Here is a 6,575-nt window from a genome sequence, read left to right as displayed (position 1 = left end):
GGGTGTGCCAGGAGCTGCCATGAAACTGGCTTCCTATCTGGAATCAATTTAGGTCACCCGTGTGCAGGACAGAGGAATTCAGACTGGAGCAGATGCAGAGAAGGGCTGTGAGGGTGCTCAGGGGACTGGAGAGCAGGTCTGAAGAGAGGAGAGTGAAAGAGCTGGGCTGGATTCACTTAAAACGCAGACTGAGATGGGGGCTGATTACTCTCTATACCTGTGGTGTGAAGGGTGCAGGGTTTATGGAACATCAGTCTATCTTCTATGGGGAGAGGGGGCTGTAGAGTTTGGATGGCCTCCACCTCAGGGGAAGGGTGACCTATCTCCATGGGGACAGGCCGGCTAGAAGAGTCAAGAGAGGGCTAAACTGATAGGCAAAGGGAAGGGTAAAAAGGGGGAAGAAATGAGCTCTCGGCAAAAATCAAGAACAAAATTAATCCAGGAACCCCAATTAAATGAAGAGAAGAAATGCTTGACTCGCCTCTGCACCAGTGCGAGGAGTCTGGGGAACAAACACGAGGAATTGGAATTGCTCCTCTAGGAGCATCAGTTTCAGGTAGCAGGTGTGACTACAACCTGCTGGGATCATTCCCACGACTGGACCGTTACAATCCATGATTACCAACTAGTCAGGAAGGATCAACTGGACAAAAGGGGAGGGGACGTGCACTGTGTCAAAAATGGCACCACCTGTTTCCAAGTCACTGATAATTGGAAAGAAAATGATCCTGGATGCTTGTGGATCAATGTCCTACCAGGTAAAGCACAAGAGAGGTTAGCTGGTGTCTGCTATAGACCATCACATCGCACTTGGAAAGAGGATGCCTGGCCCCTGCAGCACCTTTCTATAATGTGTAGGAAAAAATCCATGTGATGTGTCCTAGGTCCCAGCTTAGCACATTAACCATGAGCGCAGCCTTCCCCTGTAGGGGTTAATTCCCTCCTGGCCCTGGTAGATGCAGCCGCTGCTCTGGATGTCACAGCTCGGGTTGATCGCTCAGTACCTGAAACACTTTTTTTTTTTTTGATAACTTCATTTTTATTCATTTCTGGCAATGGAGCAGTGAGCGAAATGCAGCAGGCCACGCGGCAGGGTGGGACAGGGAAGGTGGGAAGGAGGGATCAGCGCCAGGGATTGATCTGCAATCAGTTCAGTGCAGCCTTCACTGCGTTCCCTTCCCTCTGGCCTCACCAGCGCTGGGAACAGGTGTGTTTGGAACGGGCGGTGGCAGTCCGATGAACTAACCCATGGGATAGGCCCAGTGAGGACAGGGCAGGCTGCAGTTTTCACAGGAGTTAGCAGGTCAGGTAACAATGAAGATCCCTCAATAAATGATCACTCGACCAGCTGACATGGGGGAGAGCTACAAACCGTTGGGTCTGCCCCAGGATTTGATTTATGTCCATTACCCCAGGGGAAATAAATAAGCTTTTTCCCTAGCGAAGAGGCAGCCTAAGGGTCTGGATTGGGATTGCTAAGGGAGATGATGGGACGTGGTCTTGAACCTGGCTCTTAACTCCCATAAGCTCACTGCCTTGATGCTCAAGGGTTTGGCGCTGCCTGAGTGGAGCGATGGCTGGGAGTGGGGTATTCTGAGGAGGGGCCACTCCGTCAGTCTGTAAAGCAGGCTCTACATCTGGGCATCACCAAAGGACAGAAGCGACGCAGCTCTGGCCCACACAGCTATTCCCGGCTTGGCTCAGGGCTGCAGCCTCCTCATCGTGGCCCGTATCTAGGGTATGACGATGGAGACTCTCGTGTAGACCCTTGGGGGGCTCCCATTGACAGGCCCCCAAGAGACGATGCCCTGGGCTGTTTTCCCACACACCAGGGGGCCACCAGAGTCACCCTGTGAAACAAAACAAGCCACAGATGGAAAAAAGCTCGGTGAGTCATTTCCCGCCGTTCTTCAAACACTGATGGACACATTAGTGACACCCCCCTGCTATCCACATGGTCTCTGCTTGGGCCCCCCACAGCCCAGCCTGTCTCAGCAAACCCCCAACTCTTCCCAGTCAATCTCCCCTCCCCAAGAAAAGATCAGATATTTGCCCATTGGTTTGTACAGCACATAGCGCAGCAGGACCTGATTTTAGATCTTTGCTTGTGGGACCAACCACAACACCAAGAGTCTCATTAATAATAACGATTTATCAAGGAAACTCGGGAGTTTCACCTTGAAAGGGGCTTTGTGCTCCTTTGGGTCCCCCATACACATAATCGTGATGGTTTTATATTTACGATATATCCCACCAGGATAGTTCAGACAGGCCTCATCGTCCAGCACCTTCAAATCCACCTCCTGGAGGGTCCTGGGGAGCCCCTTACTGAGTGCACTTGTGCGGCCCCAGCTGACGACGCTGCACACAGTCCCTGGTTGCACTCGCCGATGAGCTGGGGGGAGACGGATGAGCCTCACCTGTTCATTGAGCTCTGCCTTGTGCTCCAGCTACAAACAAGAGAGGACACAAGCACCAGGGTCAATATGAAGGTCAGAGCTGATGACGGGTAGGGAGGGAATCCAAGGAGAGAGAAACTACAGCCAATGTATGTCCATGGAGACACTGGGGGCAGGGTGATGGTCTGGGGGCGGTACCTGCAGCAGTGTCAGGTCACTGGGGGTGGGGTGATGGGATGGGGGCTGCTGAATTGACAATGGGGTATATGGCGGCGCACGGAGATTTTCTGTTGGCTCTGTTCCTGTTGTTTAATGCTATGGGCTCCCAGGTACACAGTGATCATGCTGAAGAAGCCAAGAGTAATACATGAGCATTTGGGGCAGGAGTGTACTGAGCTGCGGGATGAGCCCGTGGTCTGACATCAGTACTGATCTTATGGGAACAGGGCAGCATGGATTGCTCAGGCACTGTTCTCAGAGGCCTTCATTTCCCTGGTCCCCTGGGCCTCAGCTCCCCTACAGCGAGGGGACCTCTCCCAGCTAGATCCAGAGAGGGGTCTATGGCCCAGTTGCCCCCACCCCAGAGCCCTGCAGAACTCTCCTGTGTCTGTGACACCCTCCCTGCCCCGATCAGGACAGTGGACGAGAACCCAGCTGGTGTCAATGGGATGTAGCTCCATTGGTGTCAATGAGGCTGGACCCCAGCTGTTGTCACTGGCCATAGCCCCATTGATTTACCCAGAGTTGGATCTGGACCATGGTTTGCAGAGGCTCGTAGAGACATGCCATTGCCCCCTGAGCAGATCAGACCCCTGGGCTCTGCTCTCCCAGCCTGTCCTACTAACTGCTCCTTTCCTGCAACCTATGACGGTACCAGAGCTCCCGGCTGCCCCATCACCTGCTAATGCCCGACCTGCCCCGACATCCCCAACACAGAGGCACTTACTCTCTATTGCAGTGAGCGGCCGTCAGCACGAAGTTCTCCGACACCAGGAACCCTCCACAGCAAGACTTCTTGTCTCTGTGTTGTATTTCCAGATAGGCCATGTAGGGCCTGAAGTGGGGCTGGGCTTTCCAGCCTCCAATGATTTCACCTGGGGTGAGACCAGGTTCTTATAAAAACTCCCATCATCTCCCTGGGCTGAGTTGGGACCAAGCTCCCCATCCCAAAGGGGAGTCCCCACAGCCTCAACCCAACCCCTGTGATGCTCTCTTTGCAGGATCCCTGTACCTGGAGCCCTGGCCCCTTCCCAGCTCTCCCCCAGACTGGACACCCCATGGGACTGGAGGGTAAATCTAAAGCTCTGATCTCGCTGTGTGGAGAATCGGTGCCAAACGCACCAGGAGAGGGTCATTAATCACTATGGCTGGAGGTAACAGTTTTGGAGGCCAAAGTCACCCCAGATTAGGCCAGAAAGCCCCTGGAAGGGCACTGACAGGTGCCTTGTGGATTCTCTTTCTCCCTCAGTCCACATTGATCAGCCAGGGCTGCCCCCAGACTGACCTGCCAAACTTTTTACGAGTCTAATTTTTTCTCAGAAAGCTTTGTCTCAAACCTGTCTGAATTACTGTGGTGAAACTGATTCTCCCCCTCTCCCCACCCCCCACCCCCCCATGGTGGATAATATTTAGGTGAAAATTTAAAAGTACCGCTTTGGGTTTTTTTAACATGGAAAATAAAAAATGTTTTTTGATCACCTCTGAAGAAGTCTCCACCCAGGTCGGGGGTGGGGGTGGGGGTGGGGAGGGGGGTGTTGGAAAATCCCACCTTTAACAAATTGCTGTTATTTGCATGAGGGTGGCACGTAGACCGAGATCCGGGCCCCTATTATACCAGGGACTGCGCAGAAACTAACTAAGATCAGGGGCTCCCTTGCTCCAGGCCTTTCATTGACCCAGACAGCGTCCAGACACAAGCTGAATTATTCTTCACTTTGTACAGATAGGGAAACTGAGGCCCAGGGAGATTGTTTGTAAACCTTCCTAAGGGATTTCGGTGACGATCCTCAATCCATACAAATCCCTGTCCACAGAGATCCTGGGCAGATCTGGGAACTGGTCCCAGATTTCTTGGGTCCCAGCCCAATGGCCTAGCCCCATGGCCGACCTCCCTGTCTAGGACACTGATTGGCAGTGGGGTCCCAAAGGAGCCTGTGGGGTCTTGGCCACCCAACCCCTCGTGCTGCTGTGAGAGCTCCAGCCGCATTCAGGAGAGGATGCAGGGTTTGATACAGGTGCTTGGCCCCAGCAGGAGCAAGGGGGAGACCCTAAACGCTGCCCACAACTCCCCATATGGGGTGAGGGTCCCACTCCCCATGGGCCCTGATTCCCCCCACCCCCCAACTCACCAGCCTGAGACCCAGGGGGAAGGAGAAAGGCCACGGGAAGCAGAACCAGGATCAATAGCTGCATTGTCAGAGACATCCAGGGATGGGCACGGAGCCTCTGCCTGAGCCCTGGGGGTTATATGGACAAGGAAGGGAGGGCATGGCCTGGCAACCACAGGGACGTGTACCCTACTTCCTGGAAAGTCCCACCCCGGATGGCCCAGGGGTGGAGACACCGATTGGCGAAGCCTCCAGGCACAGCTGTGCTCACATCAGGGCAGGGGTTTCCTTCCTGCTCTGGTGCCCACCCGGCATGGCTGCAGATGTGGTTAACTCTGCCCCCTCCATACTACAGGTATAAGAAAGACCCTTGTGCTTCTCTGCATCTAGATACCCAGACCCATAGTTTTCAAGGCCTGGAGGAACCATTGTGACCTTCCAACCTGACCCCCTGGTGGACACCCCAGAACCAGAACCCACCCAGCATCTCCTGCCTCCACCACGGCCCTGGGTCAGTTGTTCCCCTGGCTCCAGCTCCCGGCCATCGGGTCTTGTCCTGCCTTGATCAGAGAGGTTGAAGAGTGCCCTCCTCTCAGAAACCCCGCCCCATGGATGTTCCTACAGAGGGGGTCAAGTCTCCTCTTCACCTCGAAAACCCAAGAGGTCACTCTCCGTGGAGCTCGCCCCACAAGCTTGTTCTTGTAGTTCTTTCCAATTTGCCAAAGTCCTGCTAGAGGTGTGGACATTACAGCTGGACAAGATCTCCCATCATGATCCCAAAAGGGCCGAATCCAGAGGTGACCCCACCTCCTTGCTGCTACTCAATATCCCCTGGTTTATACACCCAAGGATGGTATCTGCCTGCTTAGCTCCAGCATTCCACTGAAATCTCTTGTTTGGATGGGTTCCACCATGCTCCCTTTCATAGTCCCTCCTCTCCAGGACACAGCTCCCATCCTGCCAGCCTGAATGACATCCCTTGACCCTCGATGTCTAACCTTGCATTTGGCTGCATTCATGTGCAGGTCTAATTGAGCCCAACTCACCAGGTGACCCAGGTAGCTCTGTAGCTTGGAGACGTCCCCCACCCTAACAATTTGGGTATGTCTACACTACGAAATTAGGTCGATTTTATAGAAGTCGATTTTTTAGAAATCAGTTTTATACAGTTGATTGTGTGTGTCCCCACTAAGTGCATTAAGTCGGCGGAGTGCGTCCACAGTACGGAGGCTAGCGTCGACTGTCGGAGCGTTGCACTGTAGGTAACTATTCCACAGTTCCCGCAGTCTCCACCGCCCTTTGGAATTCTGGGTTGAGCTCCCAATGCCTGATGGGGCAAAAACATTGTCGCGGGTGGTTTGGGGTACATGTTGTCAGCCCCCCCCCACCTCCGTGAAAGCAACGGCAAACAATCGTTTCTTGCTTTTTTTCCTGGGTTACCCATGCAGATGACATACCAGGGCAAGCATGGAGCCCGCTCAGCTCACCATCACCGTACGTCTCCTGGATGCTTCTGGCAGACGTGGTACTGCATTGCTACACAGCAGCAGCTCCTTGCCTTCACGGCAGCAGATGGTGCAGTACTACTGCTAGCCGTCATTGTCATCTCCTGGGTGCTCCTGGCCGACCTCGGTGAGGTCGGTCAGGGGCACCTGGGCAGACATGGGTGCTTCTGGCAGACCTCAGTGAGGTCGGTCAGGGGCACCTGGACATAAATGGGAGTGACTCCTGGTCATTCTCTTCTTTAAGTTTCGTCTCATGGAGATTCAGTCCTGCCTGGAATATCATGCGAACTGGAGGCTTCTGCCTCAGGCTGCTCTCCCAGCCGGCAGCACCGCGTGGTTGCACC

At 54.0% G+C, this 6,575-nt stretch overlaps 1 pseudogene; it reads right to left on the bottom strand.

Moving 5' to 3' along the window:
• Positions 1–1,087: 1,087 nt before the first annotated feature.
• LOC135975110 (cathepsin G-like) lies at positions 1,088–4,811 on the bottom strand (annotated as a pseudogene).
• Positions 4,812–6,575: the final 1,764 nt, after the last annotated feature.

This window comes from Chrysemys picta, chromosome 13 (genome assembly GCF_011386835.1).
Source record: "Chrysemys picta bellii isolate R12L10 chromosome 13, ASM1138683v2, whole genome shotgun sequence".
Taxonomy (NCBI): Eukaryota; Metazoa; Chordata; order Testudines; family Emydidae; genus Chrysemys; species Chrysemys picta.
Note: the sequence above shows the minus strand (reverse complement) of the source record. Positions and strands in the feature narration are given on the sequence as shown.